The following is a 24,443-nucleotide window of genomic DNA, read 5'->3' as shown; positions in this document are numbered from 1 at the left end:
AATCATTTGGTTTCCAATTAGTCCATCTGCTAACAGTTCAAAAATCTCATGATTTAGCTTTACGTAAGTATGGAGTACTATGATAAATGGGAGCCAGCATAAAGAAGGTGTACCTTTCCCAAGTGATATTCCTGCATTGGTCAAAGGATTAAATGACGTATTTTAGTGACTTTCTAGCAGTTTTCAGTTCTCCCCATGCTTCCATTGGAATCAGCTATAGATCTCAATTGCTGCATTGTCAGAGTCAGAACCAAAATGCCCTCCCCAATTTCTCTGCAATGCCACTGGTTTTGAGAAAGGTTTGGAAGTACTGCAACCACTTCCTCCAGTTCTTTGCCAGGCTCCCTTCCAGGCCAAGGGATTCAGGTGGCTTCATGTGCTCAATTTTTGTCAAGAATCTGGTTTACTTCCAGTACCATTTAATAGACGTCTGACCATACAGGAGTGCAAGGAAGAGACTGAACTTTGTTTCTTGACATGGGTCAGAGCTACAAAAAAATACTGCTTGTCACGACAGGGGACAGTATCCACAAGCCACACCTCCAGCTTTCCATCCCATCCCAGCTTTCAACTGGGTTCAGGTATACTTTTCTGGTGCATCCCTTCCTGCCTTCCAGTCGGGTCCATTCCTCATATTTACTTTTCAGGAGTGAGCAGCCTTCTGGCCTCCAGTCAGTCGGGAAGCACCGAGAGAGCTCCAGTCTCTGCTCTCCAAAGACGCTGGAGAAAACTGAACCAGGCTTGCATCTTTGTCAGTGCCTTGGTACTTTGATGAAAATCCCTGCCCCCCCCTTAGCTCCCCAAGATCCCTCCTGGCAAATAGAGCCACTGGGCCAATGCCACCAGGTGAATGAGGAAAAGGATCTCTTCTAGGCACTTTTTGATCCTTTTAGACATGAGGGCCCCAGCTCACCCTGAATCTCAGGGACTTCAGTCAACACCCAGTCAAGGAAAATTCAAGGGATTGGGGTGCTTGTCAATGGAAGGTTGAGTCCCCCCGCTGGGAGGGATAGCTCAGTGGTTTGAGCATTGCCCTGCTAAACCCAGGGTTGTGAGTTCAATCCTTGAGGGGGCCATTTAGGGATCTGGGGCAAAAATTGGGGATTGGTCCTGCTTTGAGCAGGGGGTTGGACTAGATGACCTCCTGAGGTCCCTTCCAACCCTGATATTCTATGAATATGCAACATCCTACCTATTAAACAAGATGCTGTGAGGTAAGTGGACTAGCAGGCAAAGGAGATACTAGGAGGGGCTGCTGACAGAGGAGTCCTCCCCTTCTAAACTGAGGGGCAGCACACTTGGCAGGATTTTGACTGTTTAACTCTCCAGGGCTGAGGGAGAGTGCAGCGATTCTAAAGCCTCAGCTGCTTCAGTCTTAGTGATAAGAGGCCCAGAAGGAGCTGGCAAAGGGCTGTAACTCTCCTTTGCTGTCTTTTTTCCAGGATGTCATTGAAGCTTTTGTTGACGAGGCTCAGGTGTACTGAACAATAGTAGTGGAGCCGGTTGCAACTTTGCTGATTGGTGGCAGACTAGAAACTGGCTCTCAGGGGAGAGAAACTAGTCAAGCCAGTCCCAGAACACCATCATTCCTACTGGTTCATTGTGCCTGAGTGACAAGCCAGAGAGACTGGAAATTAAATTAGTCTGAATTAATGGGTATGTTGAGTGAACCAGAGATATTCCAAAGATATGGACCAGGTTTTTACTTAGGCTGCATCTGTAACTGCAGTAGGGACCATGACGGTAGGGACCATGTAACTGCAGTATGGACCTTAGCCTTACCTCGGCAATTGTGCCTAGGGGTGAATTGCTCCCATCCTCTCCCTAAACCAGCTGCCATGAAGCTGCAGGGAAGTGAGTGCTGGGAGACATTACTGTAGTCCCAGCCATTGTGGGGTGGGGCACATACCATGCCCCCCAATCCACCAGAAACCAGCTCATTCTTCCAACTCCTACAGATCCGTGCAGAAAGGACAATCCCCCTCTACTGATAAGCTATTACCAGCAGGAGAGTGGGGTGGGGGGAGAGAAAACCTTTTGTAGTGGTAAACACCCATTTTTTCATGGTTTGTGTGTATAAAAAGATCTTCTGTACTTTCCACAGTATGCATCCGATGAAGTGAGCTGTAGCTCACGAAAGCTTACACTCAAATAAATTGGTTTCAGAGTAACAGCCGTGTTAGTCTGTATTCGCAAAAAGAAAAGGAGTACTTGTGGCACCTTAGAGACTAACCAATTTATTTGAGCATGAGCTTTCGTGAGCTACAGCTCACTTCATCGGATGCATGCCGTGGAAACTGTAGCAGACTTTATATATACACACAGAGAATATGAAAAAATACCTCCTCCCACCCCACTGTCCAGCTGGTAATAGCTTATCTAAAGTGCTCATCAGGTGAGCCATTTCCAGCACAAATCCAGGTTTTCTCACCCTCCACCCCCGCACACAAATTCACTCTCCTGCTGGTGATAGCCCATCCAAAGTGACAACTCTTTACACAATGTGCATGATAATAAAGTTGGGCCATTTCCTGCACAAATCCAGCTCACCCCCCTCCCAAAAACCACACACACAAACTCACTATCCTGCTGGTAATAGCTCATCCAAAGTGACCATTCTCCCTACAATGTGCATAATTAAGGTGGGCCATTTCCAGCACAAATCCAGGTTTTCTCACATCCCCCCCACCCCCATACACACACAAACTCACTCTCCTGCTGGTAAAACCCCTTCAAAACTGACCACTCTCCAAGTTTAAATCCAAGTTAAACCAGAACATCTGGGGGGGGGGGTAGGAAAAAACAAGAGGAAATAGGCTACCCTGCATAATGACTTAGCCACTCCCAGTCTCTATTTAAGCCTAAATTAATAGTATCCAATTTGCAAATGAATTCCAATTCAGCAGTTTCTCGCTGGAGTCTGGATTTGAAGTTTTTTTGTTTTAAGATAGCGACCTTCATGTCTGTGATTGCGTGACCAGAGAGATTGATAATTTATATAAATAAATTGATTAGTCTCTAAGGTGCCACAAGTACTCCTTTTCTTTTTGTGAATACAGACTAACACGGCTGTTACTCTGAAACCTCTGCTGAATGGACACCAGCTTCCATGACTCCACACAGTGGGAAGAATAGGCATTCCAGCTGTCACTCCCAGTCTTTGCAGCAACTGACAGAACGGTGTGTGTGGCGGGTCCCTACTCTCCAGTCCTAGAAACTATTGCTCCTGTTGCTTGGTCTGCTCTTTAGCTGGTATTGTTCTCAGGAGGAGAAAGGGAGCAGGGCCTGGGGAGAATCAGGTGACTCATGTTAAAATCAAAATGTAAAACAAATTAAAAAAAATAAACTTAATTTTATATTGAATTTTTCATATTGACTAGGGAGTCTTTCCCACATGCTCAATTGCATATTGTCCCCCAGTACCATGAGAGCCTCTACAAATGGAGACTTTCCAGCAGAACTATCACAGATGGGCAGATAGAGGCTACAAATAGTAAACCCCAGGTACTAGCTCTGAGAGCTAGGATCATGACAGTACGACTGTAGTTGCTTCCTTGAATTTGCTGTTTTTAGCATCACAGTGAATTCCAAAAATAAACACTTGGTCCATATATAGCACTGCTCATCTTCAAAGTGTTTTACAGACACCAGCAAAATCAGCCCTCTCAACAACTCTGAAGTGGGCAGGTATCACTCACGTTCTACAGATAGGGAAATTCGGGGAGAGGGAGAAAGTGATTGGGTTCTGGTTACAGAAGTCAGCATTTGAGAACAAGCTTTTGAACCCCAAAGATCCTAGCTCTCCATCCCCAGCCTATTATCTGTTTTTTCACGGTTACTATAAAGTACTATTTCCAGTTAAAAAAATCAACAACAATATTTGTGCTTATGTGTTAAACAAGATGAATAGGGAAGCAAATGAATAGAACTGAGGGGGAGATACTCAACTTCTGCCTTGTAGGACTATGGTTTGAACTCCACTGTCATGCAGTCCTTAGCAAACATCTACCTAAAAGCAATATATAGCAAATATTGACTTTTTAAATGGAAAATTGCTAGCAGATGTCACTCTTATCAAATGTTGACTTTCAACAGCAACTACTGCATCTTTGTCAGTTGTTCAATAAAGGTATCACATTAGATACCTTGCTGACTTTTTCCTCAAGGACCAGGCTGCATGCACGGCCATACATATCATGTACGAAGACCATGCATAAGTATCACATCACCAAGTACCAAAAGGACGAAGAGAATCTACTGCAGACATGTAGTTCAGACACTGCTGGGAGTTTTAGCATCCCTCCCCACATTGAATTCACTCTCACTAAAACTCACTGCAACCTAATTGCATGTGAAAAATCTCTGCTTAGGAATTCCAGCTCTTACAATTAAGCTTACAGACAAAATGTCCTTTTCTCCCCTTTAATGAAATTACTATTTATTTCAAAACTATGAGGAGTACTTATTTCATTATGGTATCCCGTGACAACTCATCATTCACTGAACTTCACTTTGTGATCTATGAGAAACTACAGCCCATGCTCAGACAGTTCTATTTAAACTAGCCCCGGCAGTTGAAACAAAATCATTCCAACAGCAGTACTGAATTATGGAGAGGACCATTCAAAATCTGAAGACATAATATTCTTCAGTATTCACAGAGCTTAATATCTTCAAACAGAAATTACTCAAGCTGATGTATCACATTATTACGGAGTCAAAGTTCCTCCAAAAAGGAGAAAAATGTAATAGAGAATAAGAGACTGTCGGGGCCAGCATACTGAGAGATAGAGCCTTACAGCCACAGGTGAGAGCAGAGATCAGTTCCTGTCCCTTTCTCCAAGCCAGCAAGACTAGGAGTGCTACAGAGGAAATACACTTTGTCCTCCTGTTTAAAATAGGAAGTGCCTCCTCTCATTTGACAGTGCTTCTTCCAGCATCAATGAGCAAAGAACATTGCCCAAGCCCTCTTGGCTAAAAGGATGGTAGCTGTGATACAAAGTTTTAAAGTTGGAAGGGATGTAAAAATGCAGGGAGATAACATGTACTCCATAAAAGACCCCCTGGGCCTTTTTCCTCCCATGCCACTGGGAACAATGTCATACAAGACAAAAGGCCTGATCAGGAAATATGTGGAACACTTGTAACACCTCTCAGGCTCTGCATTCTGTAAGTATTAGTGGGACAAGTTTGGGACTTAAATTGCTCAAACTGGGGCTGGTGAGAGGCTAGGAGCCCAATCTGATATGCACAGGAGCCCTCTAGAAAATGAAAAGCACTACCATTGGCCTAGGCAGCTCTCCAACAGCTTCAGATGATTCCAGATGCAATATATTAAAAATATAAAAGGAGATTAGGCTTTTCAGTGTCAGAGGCCAGAGTGGAAATACCTCAATTCTGACTCAAGCTGGTAGATGCTGAGCATGCTGTATATGAGAAATATGCCACTGTAATATATGCAATGCTTCTTGGTGCATCTGGGGCCCCTATACGTTGTATGTTGACCTTTCGCACAGGAAACAACTGTGTGGAAACTGTGTAAAATGAAGTATGTGTCACAGTCCAGCACTGCAAGCCACATGCACAACACGAGGGACGCAAGATTGCCATCCTTGGTCTCCTATATTCCCAGCCCACCAGAGCACACAGCTGCTGGGAGTTAGCCTTAAAGAAAGCCACTTTGCACTTCATGCCTCATGCTTATAGCTGCCCAGCCACGAACCAGAGTCAAGACACTGAACTATTTCCAACTCTGGATGGTGTTATGTCCTTCCTTTCTGTTAATATATATCAGGAAAGAGATATAATGGCCATACCTCATACATAATTAAGAAAGATGGCAGTGGTACTGCGTAATATCTACATAGCATCCCCCCCACCCGAGATAAGGAAGTCTGTATCATGTATATGCCATTAAAATGGAGGAGAGATGAAAGCAGCCACTTGTGATATAGTACAAGAAAAGTCCTCCATTATGAAGACTTTGACACTCAGCATTAATGCCCCTGTGCATTTTGCTGTGGGCCCATCACAGCAAGTGGCTTTCACCTACAAAAACTCTGTGCCCAAACTACATGCTGCTGTTACAGAAGGGCTTCAAGGTGAGAAAGATGCTGTTTAGAGTTTCCCCTCATTTGCTATATAAGGCCCTCGTATTGGCTCTCATAGTCCAAGCATCTGAGTGGCTTGCAATATTGAGTGTATTTATCGTCACAACTCTCTGAGGTAGAGAAGCACTATCATCTCCATATTACAGATGGGGAACTGAGGCAGAGAGAGACTAAGTGACTTGCCAAAGGCCGCACAGGAAGTCTGTGGCAGAGCAGGAATTGAATCTGTCTCCCCCACAGCCCAGGTTAGTACTCTAACCGCTGGGCCATACTTCCATTATGTGCTTACAAGTCATCTTTGCTTGGTCCATGAACACCTTTTGTTCCCTCTGTGCCTAAAAGTCAAGAGGACAATTTGGCTGCAGATACTGTTACCCACACATCTGTCTCCTTATTGGTTATTAACAGCTTAGAAATAATAGGAGAAAACCAAAAATACAACCATCGTGCATAGGCACTAAAACACGTGAACAAAACCTCTCTCTATTACATACTTTAGAGTGTTATGTAAAGAGAAACACAAACAAAGTATCTCCACTTACTATGTGATCATGCACTGTCTACAAGTCTGCATGGGGAGGTGGAGCCACTAACAGAGTAACAATCTAAGCTGCTTTTTAGTAAGTGGCTTAAGAAATATCTTGTGATTAAAGCAGAGGACTGATCATCAGAAGGTCTTGCTTCTATTACTTCTTCTGACACAGATTTCCAGCGGGAGGGGAGGAATCTCTGTGCCTCAGTTGCCTCACCTATAAAACAGGGATAAAACTCTATCTGACAGGGCGCTTGCAAGTTTAAGTTAACTGGACCAGATCCTCAGCCCCGACAAATAGCTGAAGCAGAGCAAACATACTCAGCGCTGACTTAAGTGGCCAGGTGAGGATTCTTCTTGTGTAGCAGAATCCTCTAGGCGCAGGGATCCAGGATAGACAGCACTACACTACCCCCTCACAGCCTCCAGCATAGGGGCATTCTGAGGTCAGCCACAGGCAGCAAGGGCCCATTCCTGTCTGAGAAGCATTCAGATACAACAGCAACTGGTCAGTAGAATTTCAGATCCTACATGAAGATTTTTTTCCTCCTAAGAACTTTCATACTTCTCTGTGCTGAAAAGGACAATTCCAGGGCCTCATTAACATCCCAACTGTGAGAACACCAAAAATGCAAGCACAGGATTGATAAGCAAGCATTATTTGTAACTAAACCCCCCCCTTATGATATATTGAGCTTCCACAGGTTAAACAAGCTGAGATGTTTCAACCAGGCTGGACTCCTCCATCAGAGCCTGCAATCTGATGTCAACGGGTCTTGTGCTCCCTAGTCACTTAGTTACCTAAGACTGAGTTGAGAAGCCTAACTGTAGGTTGTTTTTGAACATTTTGACCCATGTGCATAAAAAAGTTTCACAATAACTTTAACATATTGACAATCTAAACAACTTTTCATGGTTTACACCAAAACATTTTTTTTGAAGTGACAGATTTTATGACACGAGGAGAAGCCAACTTAATAAAAACCCCATTTTAGCCCTTTGAAATCAATGGGAGCATTCATGTGAGTGAAACTTATGTACCTGCTTATGTGTTCACAGGATAACGCCTCCCTTTTCAATCATTTTGATTTTTGCTTACAGCAATTTTGTAAAATTGAAATACGATGCCCAATGAGTAGCGGCACTTAAAGACATTTAACATTTACAATTAAATTGTAATCCAACATTGTAATAGCGTAAATTTTCAAATTAGTTTTCATGAAGCCTCAACCCGATTTAAATCGATTATTAAAAAAAAAATCAAGTGATTTAAGTCAATGATCAAAATCATCTTTAATTAATCACTCCACCTTGCTGTGCTCAGGGCATTCAGTGCTATTATGGTCTTACTTTATTATGCGCAGAATGCTGAGCATTAGAAATTATCTAAAGTCCTCCACCACACAATGGCACTGCCAATGACCTACCCTACTTCTCATCTCCCCACCCATCCCAGGATGTTTCCACTGCTCCCCTGCAAATTCAGCTCCTGGAGTTCTCACCTCTTCCATCGTACTGTCAAATAAAGGAAAAATGGTTTATTACCATTGCTCCCAGGCCACTTCTTTGTGATGCCACCAATGAGGCATCACAGATAAAAGTGTGCCACACGCAACCACACTGTTTGTGTGTCCCCAGGACCGACTCTGCATGCAGATGTCTCGTGAATGAGCACATTGCACAAGCATTATGTTTCCAGCGACAAGAAGGATGGGAAAATTGCCAGCCACTTGCTGTAACCTGTTTGTAATGCCACTTACTGACTAATTTGAGGAAGTATGTTAGATACCTTCTTAGAAAAAGCTCTGCATTTCATCCTTCCAGATGGAGGAAGAATGAGAGAGAAAGAATCTCTCCCCTCTCTTTCTTTCTCTCTCTCACGCACATGGAATAGAATTACAGCTGAAGAGTTTTTATTCTAAAATTATTATAAGAACATATACAAGAATGGCCATACTGGGTCAGATCAAAGGTCCATCTGGCCCAGTATTCTGTCTTCCAACAGCAGCCAGTGCCAGATGCCCCAAAGGGAATGAATAGAACAGGTAATCGTCAAGTGATCCATCCCCCATCGTCCATTCCCAGCTTCTGGCAAACAGAGACACCATCCCTGCCCATCCTGGCTAATAAGTTCATGGAGGATAGGTCCATCAATGGTTATCTAGTTCTTTTTTGAACCCTGTTATAGTCTTGACCTTCACAACATCCTCTGGCAAGGAGTTCCACAGGTTGACTGTACGTTATGTGAAAAAATACTTCCTTTTGTTTGTTTTAGATTTGATTATTGATTATTTGTACTACCCTAGCTGCTCGGAGGCCTCCGAGCACTGCTTGAAACATAAACAAATGAGACAGCCCCGGCCCCAGTGTCCTTACAATCCAAGTCCCTGGTTTCAGGTACTTACAACTTTCAGAGAAGTTACTCTTTGCACTGAAGTTTCTCATGGTTGTTCTCAACCCAAAGGTAATGGGAACTCAACATGGCATGCACTCAGTTAATGTTTTTTTACTCCTGTTAGAACGCTTAGGAAATTAGATGCAAAAGAAATAAAATAAAAAAATCCCTACACAAACTCAACATTATATAGTTGAGAGTTTAAATGAAAAAGAGCCAGAAAATTCAAGCATACAATAGCTGCTAACATAATAAATCCAACCACACTGCAGCTTGTATATACATTGTAACTCAACTCCCCTTTTTGAATCCTTCCATTGGCTACCTATCCGATTATATCAAACTCAAATTTAAGTTTCTGGTGAACATTCTCAAAGCTCTGTCCCTCCCTTCTTATCCTCCCTGTCAAACATTGCCTCCCCCCACCCATTCCCAACCTTGTTCACCAATTTTGTCAGATTTTCACAGTCATCTGTGCCACACACCTCCTTTCATGCAGCCCCCTACGCATGGTTTGACCTCCCTGAGGTCACCTGCAAGGCACCTAACCCTGCCCACATTTACATCTCTCTTAAAAGCCCCAGCTCTGGCATGCTGCCCATAGTAAATCTTGTTGATTTCTATGTAAATTGCCTATTGTTATTCTCCTTCCCCTGACCTTTGGCTTTAGATTGGGAGCTTCTTGGAGCACGAACTGTCACCAAGTGCCTGGCACACAGTGGGCACCACTGCACATAAATAATAGCAACACACATAAGGATATATATTAAGATAACAAAATACTGGTCCCATCTTTGACCCAAAAAATGAGCACAGTAGTAGCTCCTGGAGATGATGGTGGGGAACCTGCACCCTATGCTCATCCAGCAACTGGGGAAGTGTTCAGATTTGCCTTCTCCCCGCCATGTTACCTATCTCTGAAATGAACCATTGCCCCCTTTTCATTATAATAATTTCTAATCAGTTTTGTGGCATGGCAAAAATCCAGCATAACCATTAAAAAACACACATGGAAACCACACACACGAATCTAGCCTCTTCATTTAAAATAAATAACTCATGTATGTAATGCAGATACACAGTCTCAGGGGGATCTGGGCCAGATGAATAGCCCCTCGACTCTCCAGCACTTACCTGATGCTGATTTTTCATAAGGGGTGCTACTATCTCACTCCCCTTTTCCTCTGGAAAGAGGAAATGTCACTGTCCTCTCACACAAGTCAAGGAAAGGGGAGCAGCAGGGAAACCTTCATTCCTCTCCCTTGGAGGCAGTGGGATGTCACTCCAGGGCCAGAGAGAACGTATGCTGCCCAATCCCTTGGGAGCTTTCTCTGTCCCGTCCCTTCTCCTCCCATGAGCCTGGGAAAGCAATAGAAGATCTTCCCAGCTCCTCCACTTCAGAACATGAGTCCAATTGGTGCATGGGGGGGGGGGGGGGAGACTATCAGAGGAGAAAAGCATCAGAGCTACTGGTTAGAGTTCTTAATATCCATGTGAACTGGAACACAGGACTTGCTACAGACTTCCCAGTACCTGAAGGGACCCGTTAGCCTGAGTAAGAGCAGTAAGGATTTATACTACATTCATAACTGGGGCAGATAGTAAGAGCAGGAAGCAAGCACTCTCAGGCAAAAGCAGGACCCTCTGAGGCCAGGACTCTCAGGCAAAGCCAAGGAGAGTCCTGCACCCAGAAAAAGAGAGGGAATGAGAAATCAACAAGCACTTAAAGACGAGCAGCTGTCAGAGCTTGAATTGCAGGTGATGAGAGAATATGGGTGCATGCAGGTGAATGAATCACCCAACATGTGTGTATGCCCTGGACAAAGGGGATATGTTGATCATGATGGGAATAAATCATCAATACACACATGACGATTAACAAGTATGGATGCAAAAAAGGACAAGCTAACAAATGCTCTGGAAACTGTAACTTTTGAATTTTCTGCACCGTGTACTTACATCCCTAGCAGGGTCGTTTTGTGTGGGTAACCACTTATGCTTGGACAACTATGATGCCGCCCCTACAGAATAATAAAAATGTATGAAGTAATGAAGTTTAATCCATATGTTACAGTCCAAGAAATCCAATATTTGCCCTGAGCAAGAGGGCAGTTCATCTAATTTTTAATTAACTACTGGAGAAAAAAAAAATCTGTGATTTAGGAGAGTGGATTTTCTAAATTAGGGATGCCACATGTGCCATTATGTCAAGCCCCTCAATCTAACACTTTGAAAGATAAGAAGCACCTTTTCCTGGGAACAAACTAAAATATTTGAGAGTGAGGAAAATTTTAAAATTTAGAAGTTTAAGCAAACATAATTTTATCAAAAAGAAAAAGGAGTACTTGTGGCACCTTAGAGACAAACAAATTTATCTGAGCGTAAGCTTTCGTGAGCTACAGCTCACTTCATCGGATGTAGCTCACGAAAGCTTACGCTCAAATAAATTGGTTAGTCTCTAAGGTGCCACAAGTACTCCTTTTCTTTTTGCGAATACAGACTAACACGGCTGCTACTCTGAAACCTATAATTTTATCAGTTTCAAAGTTTAAAAAATTTTGCTTGGGAGAGAGGAAAGGGGACTACTGCTACTTTATGTTTCTTCTGCCATTGCAAGTCAATTTCCAACATGCTTTCAGTACTGATCTAACTGTCTGTACATCAGCTTCCTGCTTTTACTCTGCCAGAGTAGTCATAGCAAGATGACCCTGGCTAGCAGTAGCCTTAGATATGTCAAGTCTATTTAGAAACAGTATTTTCAAATAGGTTACTCATCATGGTGAAAAGCACTGCTCACCTTTCAAATTTTTAGACTACTGGGCCCAGCACAATAGCTGATGTAGTCCTTTAAGAACTAATAAGAAAAGATGTACCTTTTACCTCTATAGTATTCCTGAGTTGCATTTGTGCAGCATGTAAATTACAACACAAATGCACCAAATATTGCCTTTTTCCTGTCTACATTCATTTTTAAAAATATATATTTTGGTGCCTAACCTGAACGTACATGTATTCTTCTGGTACGTAAAGCCAGTGGGCTTTACTGTGATTTCACATACTCCTGTATAAGTCAGGAGACATTCCACTGAAATCAGTGATGCTGCACCAATGTAAATGGTATCAGAAGAAAAACGTTTATGACTACAGAACAGTCTCAAAATGCACTCTGAAAAGTCACTCAGTGTATTTAAGAGGGAAAAGACCAAACGGATGAGGCACACAAAAAATAGAAAGCAGAAAGAGGTGAAAAGATGGGAAGTGGGTGGTCTACTGGACAGGGTACTGGAGTGGGGCTCTGGACCCATCTTCTATTCCTGGCTAACCTCCTGACCTGCTTTGTGCCACCTTGGGCAAGTCATTACACCTCACTTTGCCTCTGTTTCCCCTCCCACCCTTTGTTTATCTTGGCTGTTCAAGCTGTAGGCTGTTTGGAGCAGGGACTACTACTATGTTTTTGTATAGTGCCTAGCAAAACGTGACCCCGATCCTGACTTTGGCACCTAAGTGTTAATGTAACTCAATAATTGAGAATACTAATAATGGTACTAAGAGGTAAAAGGAGAAAGGAAGAGGAAAGAAACAAAAGAGATCACGAGGAGTGAGAGAAGAGAAAACAAGGGAGGAAACAGAGGAAATGGAAGAGTTATGAGACAAAAGAAGAGAAGTATAAGGAGGAGTAAACACAGGGGTAAATATGCATATCGTCTATTTTATTTCAAGAAAAATACAATGCATATTCCTTACCACAGTGTTAGTGCTTTATTTTCCCCAAAGTTTATAGTATATATAGGAAAATGCAATAAATTAACATTTTAATTCTGACAAGAAAAATTCCAAGTTCACAAGAAATTTGATGTCAGAATTAATGCTCTTTAACCTCACTGTTAATGGCCGAATGGTTTACAAGACAGAAACAATGGTGTAATTACGATTTCCTCTCCACTTAGAAGCTCCACATTTTATGTGACTTTATGAAAAGTAACATCATCATTATTTCTTGAGATTCTGGCTTTATATTATTGAATCTAAAGAAGTTTGTTCCAGCCCAAGTTAGGATTTCTTTATCCCTGTTTTTCACTTGTGTGTTCTTACAACTTTCCTTGAACTGATTCCCACAGCTGTGCCAAAGAAAAATAGTGAAGGCCACAGGGTCATAATAAGTTTCCTTAACTACAAGCAGTATTTTGGAGAATCAGGAACCTATTTGTAAAATGTGCTAACTCTGACTCCCGTGGTCCTTTGGGAACAAAACCTGACCAGAAGACAAAATACAGCTTGTAAAATGCAGATAAACGCTAAAAGCCCCACTCTGACCCTCACTGGCTCTGTTTAATAATTGATCAGCATTTTATTGTTTGCTTGTTAAAGATTACAAACATTTTTTCAGTTTCATCATAGAAAGGATTTTGGCTGGGGTGGAGAAAAGGGGAACACCACTGATTTTGTGTGTTTCAGTGCAGTGAAAAATGCAGGTCCACAGGAACCACTAGAACAGACTGGGGTGTGGCTCACTCCAATCTGCATTGCCTCTGAAATGTCAACATGAACCATATTATTAATTTTCCAAGTTGGTGACCTTTACTGTTGCATGCATCATGAATCTGGCATTTTGAACAGTTTCTGTTCATACAAGAACAAGCTTTGTAAGCCCCAACATACCAAAACTCAGTACTTGCACTCCTCACACGTGTCATGAAGTAGGTTCTTCATAAAGCTGCTGACTTGGAGTTTGTTATACGTGGATTCTAGAGCAGTTAAGAATTACAATACAGATCACTAAGGCAGGCAAGTTTCCTCACAAGAAAAGATGTAGAGTACCTTATCTTGCTTGAATAAATGTTTTGGAGTATCTGGTTAAGGGTCATAACACTCAGGATATTTTAAACAAGTTATCTTATTTTAATAAAGTAATTTTCATTTCAGTTGCAAAACACAAAGTCCCAACATTAAGGGTTAACAGCTCCCTTTTACTGTTACAGATCACCAATATTTAATGTTCCATACATGCTACAGAGGAAGGCTGTCAATTTGTCACTTCTTTCTCCCCAAGTACTTAATTTGATTGATGGTCTAGTTACTTGTTTTGCTAATACCAGAACAGGTGGACCTTTGAGGCAAGGAGAGGCTAACCAACATTACAGACTCTACAGAGAGCAATACCAACTCTCTCCACCCCACCCTCTAAAATAGTTAAGGTCACAATTTCTCTTTCAAATTTACTTTGGGTACATCACATCCTGGTATATTGGAACCTTCATACATACTTCAAAGCAATGGAACCATGAGCTGGAAGTGAAGGAATATACAGCATTTAGGCAATAGGAACCAGTGTCATGCCAGCATGTCATCTGAAAAATAAGTGACCCTCATTCTTGATTCTGCTGACAGACACACTGAATTCACTTACAGGCCAGCATTTTAGTGTGATTTCTGGAAGGCAATCTAATAAATAAAGAATTAAAAAAACAAAAGCAAAAAACATTTATTATCTTTACATGTATGGTCTAAACTGAAGAGAATGCCTTTCTAATTTAACTATATCGCAAGCCAATGTGAAATGCTACCAAGAAATAGCATCTTTTTTCTTTTAACGTGGATCTACAATTAGAAGAAAAATGGGCATTTTATTGATTTTCATAAAATCATCTCCATGGCTTAACAGACTCACTAGATTGCTAAATGGTAATTTTCTAATACTATGGAATCTTTCCATTTAATTATATAACTTCCACTTGTTGGAGCCCAGGGTACTGGTTTTAGCTTTCCAGAGGACTACTACACTGATGGTCTTGCACAAAAGACAAATATCTAATACAAACTGCAAACAAATTATTGCTTATTTGGTATGGAAAGTCAAAGGAAAACTGGGAATCGTTTTCCAATGTCTTACAGTATGTTTACACACCAACACCTTCGAATGTTGACAGTGTAAAATAATTCCAATTTAAATTCTCCCTCCACCATGGTATTTCTCCTGTAATATATTATGAATATAAAAATAGAACACAAATATTCCTGCAATTATGATTTCTATTGAGACTCTAACATGAATCACTTTCAGCTCTCAAGTATTTCATAGGGGCAATTCAAAGTCAGATTTCAAGATTTCTATTAATTTCACTATAGTTAATCTGAAGGAATTAATTCAAATATCATTACTGTACTTCCTCTATATAAAAGATTATTAGACTAATCATTTCTTCTACGAGCACTTTTGTTTAGAAAAGTTAGGGTGCAAAACGAATATCACCCTTCAAGCTGATGTGGAGGTTTTTAGAGACAACAAAGCAAAAATTAAAAAAAAAAAAAAGAAGAAGAAGAAGAAGAATTAAGCATAAAGTTGCCTGTTCCATCAGTTTGTTTTGCCAAAGCTAGCACATTACTAGCTGCCAAATTCGGTTTTCCTTAAGCAGGCAAAAAATTCTCACATACTTAAATGGAATTTTTATTCAAATAAGGACTGCAGATTTTTACTCAATAATCCTGTCGATCTTGAAAGAACATGGTGAAACTCTAAAGTCTACATGCTCTCTTCACAAAGTCCCTACACTTACTTCCTATTTTGTATCCTTGGTTCACGATGCCTCATTATTTCAGATCAAATTGTGTGACTAAGCAGTGCTGCCAAATAAAAATTTCATGTAATGTTTGAGCTGAAAGTGGTATTTGCTTTTGTTTCCCAGGCAGATACTATTTTGTAACTAATAGCTGTAGTTCCTCCAGCATCCTGAAATGTATGCATTCTTGTTTAACAAACAGACAAGATGACAGTATCAATACAGAGTGGGAGAGCCTCTAAAAACAATCTAGTTTGCATAATTAACGTTAATTACAACAACATCGCAATCAGTGACACAAAAGCGTAGCAATGAATACAGTCATAAAAGGAAGTGAAAACATGAAACAAACATGAAATAATTGTCTGTCATCCTGATCGTGTCCAATACAAGTTTCAGGAGATTTATTAAAAAGTACATGTAATGCATCAAGGCAGGACATAACACCACTTCGCTAGACAGGTTTTCTTCTTAACAGTCTGTTTAGCACTGATCTTTCTGCTAAGACAGAAGTAAGTCAGACGAGTAGCGTTGTGAACGCTTCCTACAACATCAACTGCTCTCAGAAAGACTATTGAACTGCTTCTGCTCCCATTGAAATCAACAAAATTCTTCATGTCATATTGTAAAAAAGCATCTCTAACACTGCATTCCCAACTTGCCTCCCGCAAGACCTTCAGTATTCAAACTTCCCTCCAGCACAGAATTTCATTACAAAACACTGAATTTCACAACAATCTTATTCTACCTTCCACAGCATCAAGAGAAATACCCAGAATACTTACTTGCTTGCTTATTTCATTTGTAGCATAGGGATAATCTCAAACAGTTATTTCTGGTGTAATCATTTAATAGAATAACTTCGCGCTTTGTTCTCAGAAAATTTTGCCATGACCCCAAGAAATATAATATATTCTTATTTCAAAGAATAAAATTAAATATTAAGGGCCTGATCCTGTCACCCTTACTCACACTGATTGGTACTTTAGCATGTGAGTAGTCACACCAGGATTAAAGGGACTACTCACGTAGTAAAATACCACTTAGTGTGAGTAACAGGAGCAGAACTGCCTCTGATGAGAGCTGGAATCACAGTTTGTCAAGTAAGTATTTGGAGGCTTTTTGAAAATATTGGATTCTAATCTCTTCCCATACAGATGTAAATGAAGAGTAACTCCATTAAAATTATTGGAGGTACACTGGTATAAAACTGGTTTCAGAGTAACAGCCGTGTTAGTCTGTATTCGCAAAAAGAAAAGGAGTACTTGTGGCACCTTAGAGACTAACCAATTTATTTGAGCATGAGCTTTCGTGAGCTACAGCTCACTTCATCCGATGAAGTGAGCTGTAGCTCACGAAAGCTCATGCTCAAATAAATGAAGTGAGCTGTAGCTCACGAAAGCTCATGCTCAAATAAATTGGTTAGTCTCTAAGGTGCCACAAGTACTCCTTTTCTTTTTGTATAAAACTGGTTTCAGAGAGGTGAAACAGGCCTATGTATAGGGCCCCACCAAATTCACAGCCATGAAAAATGCATCATGGACCGTGAAATCTGGGCTCCTGCCATGAAATCTGGTCTGTTGGGTACTTTTACCCTATATTACACAGATTTCATGGGGGAGACCAGCATTTCTCAGATTGGGGGTCCAGGCCCAAAAGGGAATGGGGGGGGTCACAAGGTTATTTTAGGGAGGTTGCAGTATTGCCACCCTTATTTCTGCGCTGCCGTCAGGGCTGGGCGACCGGAGAGCGGCGGCTGCTGGCCGGGCACCCAGCTCTGAAGGCAGCACCGCCGCCAGCAGCAGCGCAGAAGTAAGGGTAGCTGTACCACGACCCCCCCGCTACAATAACCTTGTGACCACCCCACAACGCCTTCTTGGATCAGGACCCCTACAATTACAACACCTTGAAATTTCACTTTTAAATAGCTGAAACCATGAAATTTACAATTTTTAAAATCCTATGACCATGAAATTGATCAAAATGGGCCCTGAATTTGGTAGGGCCTTACCTATGTAATATTGACTCAACAGACCATACCTAAAAGGACCCCATGAGAGCAACTGTAACAGGTATTTTAAAAAGCTTCACACACATTGGTCACATTCATACTTGCTGTAAGTACACAGGGTCTGACAATGTTATAAAAGCAATGATTTTGGCTCATAATTTTTTTTTTATTGTGCATATCAATTAACAAAAAGTAGTTACCACTTATGAATAGTGGTCACGTTCTGAATTTAGTATCTCAGCCATCATCCCAAGGTTTTTCCTTTTCCAATGACATGGTGACAATATATGAATTTCTCACCTCTCCAATTTGATTGCTCTGGACAATCACTGAAATCTCTGGGTTTCATTTCAGTAGTCACTGGCTAAAGAAATCATAGCTATCTTGATTTCTTCTCATTTACAAATATATATATTTTAAAGGACTGTTGAAACTTGGTATACAAGATCTTAGTCTGGCACCAATTTATTTATTTTAACAAAGTTTAGCAGAAATTTCTAGTGACTGTTTTTAGCCACGAGTTAAAGACAAAATTGTAGTGTTGTAATAAAAGGAGCGTAAACATCCAAACACCGCAATTCAAAAATAATTTATTTACCTGATTTGAATGTTGTAAGTTATTAGTCTGCTATTTAAAATATTTTATATATAGATAAAAGTACTGTATACTTTTATACACAGTATACATAGGTAAAGTACTGAGGCTTGGAAAGTATCTTCTGGAGATACACTGTAAGTACTTGTTGGGGTTGAGACTTAGTTTTTCATTTTAGCACCTTTGGATATTATGGTTACACAAAAGACAAATTCATGCTCCAGTCTCATTTTTTAATTATATATTAAACAATCAACACAAACAAATTCCAGGTCAAACTATTTTACACTAATATTTTGAATCTGAGTTTAGTCCACCACAAGGACATTCAAACTGAAGACTTAAAATCCAATTGGATACACTCATTTTCCTGTGATTCAGTTATAAGACTCATACATTCCATATGTGTTGAAATATCTAGACAGATCAGAGTGTGCCAAGGATGCAGTGGTAGAACAAATGAATTTCCTTGTTTGTTGTGGGTTCAAACACTTTACAACTACTTAATGGTTTCGTTTTAATAAAAAGGACATACACACAGCACAAAATTTCAAAGAGTTGAGCTGCAGTATGATTTGGACAGTAAGTTGTCTACTGCTCCCTCAAAATACATTTCAATATGAATTACTTTCAGAAGTTAGTAGATATATTCCATAGAATTTTTTCTTGTCTCAAAAAGAAATATTTTTATTTCAAAACAATGAATGTATCTATCACCATTTGATGTGGATTTGCACTGATCACAGGTACTTTATAAAAATACAAAAAATCAAAATCTAGACAGACAAGAGGGGAGTAAGGGAGAAGGAGTAAAATAAGATGAGAGGGGGAAAAGTATGATCTTTGATCCATGTCAGAGTTAACTTTAAAGAAATCAATTCAACTTTTAAACAGTTTGCAACAGATAAGTGACCCATCCAGCAAGTAGCAGTAGTAAAGGATAATGATCACATACCCTCTCGCCCACCCCCATTTTCTTTTTAATTCTACATATTTATTGAATAAGCAAACAGCACATGCCAAGACACAACCCAAACCCCATATGACTTTTTCTCATTAAAAGAGTGTACCACACAAAAATGTTAAGTCAGAAAGGCCATGTCTTGTACTCACCCTTTCCAGAAGAACTCAACAAATCTAGGCTCCAAGACAAGGGGGAAAGAGAGGAATAAAATAAAGGGGAAAGGGAAGAGAGGAAGAACAACCACCGAGGAACAGGACAGGGAGACAGACTGTAATAAATAGGAGCCCAGGTGCTGGAGTGGCTTTGCTCTATCCCATCACTTTGCAGCAGCCCCGGGCAGGAGGAGACTAGCTGGGGGGGAAGTTGGTGCTGCAGCTGGCGGGGAGGATGTGACACTGTAGCAAGTCCAGCCAGTCAGCCATGTATCAGAGGGGGAAGCGGCGGCAGCCCATGCACGGGGGCTGGGGCAGCGCCGGGAGCAGCACCGCCTGCCCGCACACGGCATTTAATGGGATTGATGGGTTGTGCAGTGACTCACAGACTTTAGTTAGTCACAGGAGGGGGAAGAGCCCCGCCCACACTGCTCCAGGGAGCCTATGGCCAGGCCAGCCAGGCTGAGTAGCAGGGCTGCCAGCCAGTGCCCTTGCAGCTCTCACCCAAGGCTGGTGGGGGGCCCTTCGCCCAATGAGTCTTCTGAGGACACTGCTGCGAAGGGAGAGCGGGAGGAGGGGAGCCCTTGGGGGACGGAGCCTCTCCTGGTCTGGCAGCCTGGCCAATCCGCTGTGGACATCAGTTTGATGGGCATGGCACAGCCGGCCAATCAGAGGTAAGAGGGAGGCAGAGGAGGCGGCATCGTCCCCCTTTTCCTCCCCCGTCTAAATTGGTCACGCAAAGAGGGGGGAGGCTGGGAGCCTGACAGGGAGGGAGCGGGACAGATAGGTGGGGGCGTGGGCTGCACTGGGGGCGGCGAAGCCTGCTGCAGGCGCAGGGGGAGGGGAGCCCTGCCTGGAGCCTGCAGCACGCGTTGGGGGGGAGAGCCCTGTGGGAGCCTAGGGGAGGGGAAGTCCTGTTTTGGGGGAGGGGGAGCTGTCCCTGGGGGAGCCTGCAGCACGCGCTGGGTGGTGGTGGGGAGCCTTGCCCTGGGAGAGCCTGCAGGGGGGGGAAGCTGTCCCTAGAGGAGCCCTGTTTTGGGGGAGGGGGAGGAAGCTGTCCCTAGGGGAGCCCTGTTTTGGAGGAGGGGAGGAAGCTGTCCCTGGGGGAGCCTGCAGTGGCGGGGGGGGGGGGGAAGCTGTCCCTGGGGGAGCCCTGTTTTGGGGGAGGGGGAGCTGTCCCTGGGGGAGCCTGCAGTGGCGAGGGGGGGAAGCTGTCACTGGGGGAGCCCTGTTTTGGGGGATGGGGAGCTGTCCCTGGGGGAGCCTGCGGGGGGGGGGAAGCTGTCCCTGGGGGAGCCTGCAGCGGGCGGGGAGGGGGAGGAAGCTGTCCCTAGGGGAGCCCTGTTTTGGGGGAGGGGGAGCTGCCCCTGGGGGAGCCTGCAGCGGGCGGGGAGGGGGAGGAAGCTGTCCCTTGGGGAGCCTGCAGCGGGGGTGGGGGGAAGCTGTCCCTAGGGGAGCCCTGTTTGGGGGAGCTGTTCCTGGGGGAGCCTGCGGGGGGGAGCTGTCCCCGAGGGCGGGGCAGGACCTGGAGGGGGCAGGCTCTTGCACCGAGGGGAGCAGAAGCTGGGGAAAGCGGAGGCGGGGCCGCCCCTTGGTGCAGGCGGGAGACCTGAGCATGGGCAGGGCTTTCCGCTGGGCTTGGCAGTCCCCAGCCCCGGCACCTGTTTCTTCATTACACGTTAGGCCCGGCGGAGGAGGGAGCGGGCCCGGGGGACGCTCTCCGGGGCTGCCTCTGACAGCCAGCCAGCCCATTAGCCGGCGCGGGGGCTGCCCGGCAGGGCCGGGGTGGAAGCAGCCCCCCGCTCTGGGCGGGGCGCGGCTGGCGCCCAGGAGGGCGGTGCCTGTGGGCTCGGGCAGAGGGGGGCGGACGCTGGCGGGGGCCGGGCTCGCTGCTCCCGCACGGGCCCCTGTGCTTTCGGGGCGGGGCTCGCTCGCTGCGGCTGAGCAGCCAGCTGTGGGCCTGCTGCAAGTTGCGATGGGATTTCCAAGCGGAGGGTGGGGAAGGCTTGTTACCGCCACGGCCCCTGCCGGGAGTCAGGTTCCCTGTGCTCGGGCAGGCCCACCCCAGCCAGGTTTGCAAGGAGTGCATTTCCCTTTGTTCAGGGTGATGTTATAGGTATCCCCGCTCGGTGCCCAGGATGTTTTCTCAAGTTTGAGTTGACTTTTTAAAAACTAGGACATTTAAAAACACTCACATGTTCCTTAGTTACAGAAAATTGACCATTGGGGTGGTGGAGATACAAAACAGAGTCGGTGATAAAAATCATAATTGCATTACAAGTATTTAGTTTCTTGGCTTGTGGATTGCCAGGCAAAACTAACAACTAAAGAGAAGATCACTTGTGGATAAGTGCAACATGCATTATCTTTCCAGACTAAATTTCCATTATTAATAATGGACATTTTTTGTTTCTGGTGTTTAGGGAAAGTAAGAAATTGACACTTAGTACTATTTGCCAATTAATTCGGATCTTGCTAAGCAAGCCTCATTACAACCAACAAAACCAGATATTTAAGGCTAAGCATTCATACACACATACAGCAACCCTAAAATTCTGCAATGTTTTAAGGGTTAATTTTTTACAGCAAGAGCATAAAATAATTGTCAACCAAAGGTATGGGGGGATGTTTGTTTTGTTTTTTAAGCAAGGGTACCAAAAGAGGAACCATCTCAGCCTTCTGCAAAACTGCAAAAAACATACCTGTTCGAAAGATGACTTGAGAGAGAGAATTGCATTGTGCCCTTTTTGCATCATGATAAAAGGCCTGGAAAAAACATTAAATTATTTATTCTGCTTGTTTTTACCTTAGAAATATCAGGAATGACTAGACTCCTCTTCTTTGCTTTTGCGATGGATCAATGAACTAGAGTAGAAGCTTTCATATCTCTCCACTGAAAGAGTAGGAATGTTGAATCACAAAGATCTTTTCTCCAAAATGCTTTGGTCTCTCTTGGTGTTTGTGGTGATGTCATCTTTCTAGTTCTCCAGTCATCCATTATGTCTTCAAGGAAATACGGGTTAGGCAAGACCTGAATTTCTAGTATGAGAGAGCAAGCTGAATAAAGCCATTTGGTCCAAAATAGACATACTTTTTTTAGCTTTGCAGAAAGGCATATACTTTTGTTGAAGGGCTCCTGGCAAGTCGGAGCAACCCTCGCTATGCTTACACATGTGCCTAGGGCTACCCTGATTGCACAAGCAACTTTTAGGAACGAGGCTGTCATTTTAGTAGTATCGTAATTTTATTTTAAAACTTAACTATGGAGACTTCTGACTCCTTCATCACTGCACATTTTCTGAGCCGCTCCCCCAAACCTCTGTTACCGTGCTTTAAACCTGATTGGTGGTTGTAGTGTTTACCACAGAATCCACTGTTGGTTGTAGAGTGGTAGCCTACCACTGATAGTTTGTATCAGCAAAAAGGACAAGGATTACGTCTGGCACTTGCTAGTTTCTAAGGTGCCTCAAATAAATTGGTTAGTCTCGAAGGTGCCACAAGTCCTCCTCATTCTTTTTACTGTTGGGTGTGGAATTCTAGAAGCAATGGCTTTTCTTGGTTCCTTGGCCATTGTCAGTAATCATGTCAGAGTTTAACCTCTCCCAGTACCTTTATGTATAGTGTGTGTAGACCAGGGGGGAGTCACATTCATTGGTTGGAAGGTGGAATTCCAGTTTTAGTTGTGCTCAGTGTGCTGTGGGTGCATACATTTAAGACTTCATACTCCACTCAATCCATAGTAGAATGCCCACTAGTATCAGTGAATGGTTTGCAGACGTCAGTGGTAGAATATATAACAACTTCTAGTATTACCATTATTTAGTATTTGGCCAATACCTGATTGTCACACTCACATTAACTTGTAACACTACACCTGGGGAGGATTGAACCTGAGATCTCTGAATCAAAAAAAAACCCTCATCTGCCTCTACTGCTTGAACTAAAGGATAAGATGTAGGTAGCTCAAAGGCAGTAGCAGATTCAAACTTCTGTACATGGGCTAGCAACTAGAAGGGGATAAAGAACACTATGTTAACATACGTTATACCTATTTGTGTCTCCCTCTTTCATCCCTCTGCATTTCCTGCTTTATGGCAACTCCTAATTTCCACCAGTGTGTGAGCTTCCCTCCTCCCATTTCCACATTCTATTCTCTAAAACGATCAGCAATACAAAAGTTATGTTGACATTCATGAGTTAAACTCACTTTATATTGTGCCGCTGCGATGAGATTAATGGGGGGTACAAGGGAGTTCACATTTGTCTGCAGACCCAGGAAAACAGTACTGCTTTAGCTACACTCAGTTCACAGGCATGAAAGCTAAAAACTTTCTCCCAACCTGGGTAGACAGACACATGCTAGCTCTGCTTGAGCTAGAATACTAAAACTAGCAGTGTGGGTGTCACAGCATGAGTTAGCCACCCAAGTACAAGCCTGTCTGATCCCCTGGGTCTGTGCTTGGGTGGCTAGCCCATCCCACACTGTTCACAACACTGCTACTTTTAGGTTTTGTCTACACTGCCAATTGAACGACAAAACCTTCCCCTCCACCCCCCAAAAAGACAAAAGTTTTGCCACACGAGTGTCTGTGTGAATGCCTGCGTTGTTGGCAGGAGCACTCTCCTATCGAAAACGTGAACCCCACTCGTAGGAGGTGGAAGTATTTTTGTCTGCAAAAGTGCTGACAAACAGCATTTACACTGCCCGACATTTAGCGACACGGCTGTGTTGCTAAAAGCTGTGTAGTGTAGACAAAGCCTTAGTGAGCAGAGCCAACATGTCTGTCTACCTGGCCTGGGATGCATGCTCCCAGCTGCAGTGTAGACATACCTTTAGAGTGAATTCCAGACTCCCATTGACTTTAATGGAGTCAGGGTTTCAACCTTTTTTTTAAAAAAAAAAAATAGTCTTAGATTCTGCACAGTCTGCATGTTGTCATGTAGAGCGGACCAGATTTGGCCTATGGGACATGTTAGACACCTCTGGTGTGGGTAGACAGATACTGCATAGACTAGTGAACTATACCTAGAAACAGAACCGCAAGACCCTGCCCAAGAAGAGGTAGCATCCAGTTACACAATGATATTTTTCTCCCTATGTACCGAAGGTATTAAAGTATGTTTGCC

General features: G+C 43.1%; 1 protein-coding gene across 5 annotated transcripts in view; it reads right to left on the bottom strand.

Moving 5' to 3' along the window:
• The window catches only part of SERTAD2 (SERTA domain containing 2), a 183,860-nt gene that overhangs the window by 79,205 nt on the left and 80,212 nt on the right, over nt 1-24,443 (bottom strand). For 3 of the 5 annotated variants that reach the window (XM_073339480.2, XM_073339483.2, XM_073339488.2), the window contains exon 1: nt 13,697-13,782. The exons of 1 other annotated variant lie outside the window; for it this stretch is intronic. The gene's annotated coding sequence lies outside the window, so the exon portion shown is untranslated. Of the gene's footprint in view, nt 1-13,696; nt 13,783-19,313; nt 19,393-24,443 lie in introns of those variants that run through there. One more of the 5 variants, XM_073339485.2, reaches the window with a different exon arrangement.

This window comes from Lepidochelys kempii, chromosome 3 (assembly GCF_965140285.1).
Source record: "Lepidochelys kempii isolate rLepKem1 chromosome 3, rLepKem1.hap1, whole genome shotgun sequence".
Lineage (NCBI taxonomy): Eukaryota > Metazoa > Chordata > Testudines > Cheloniidae > Lepidochelys > Lepidochelys kempii.
Note: the sequence above shows the minus strand (reverse complement) of the source record. Positions and strands in the feature narration are given on the sequence as shown.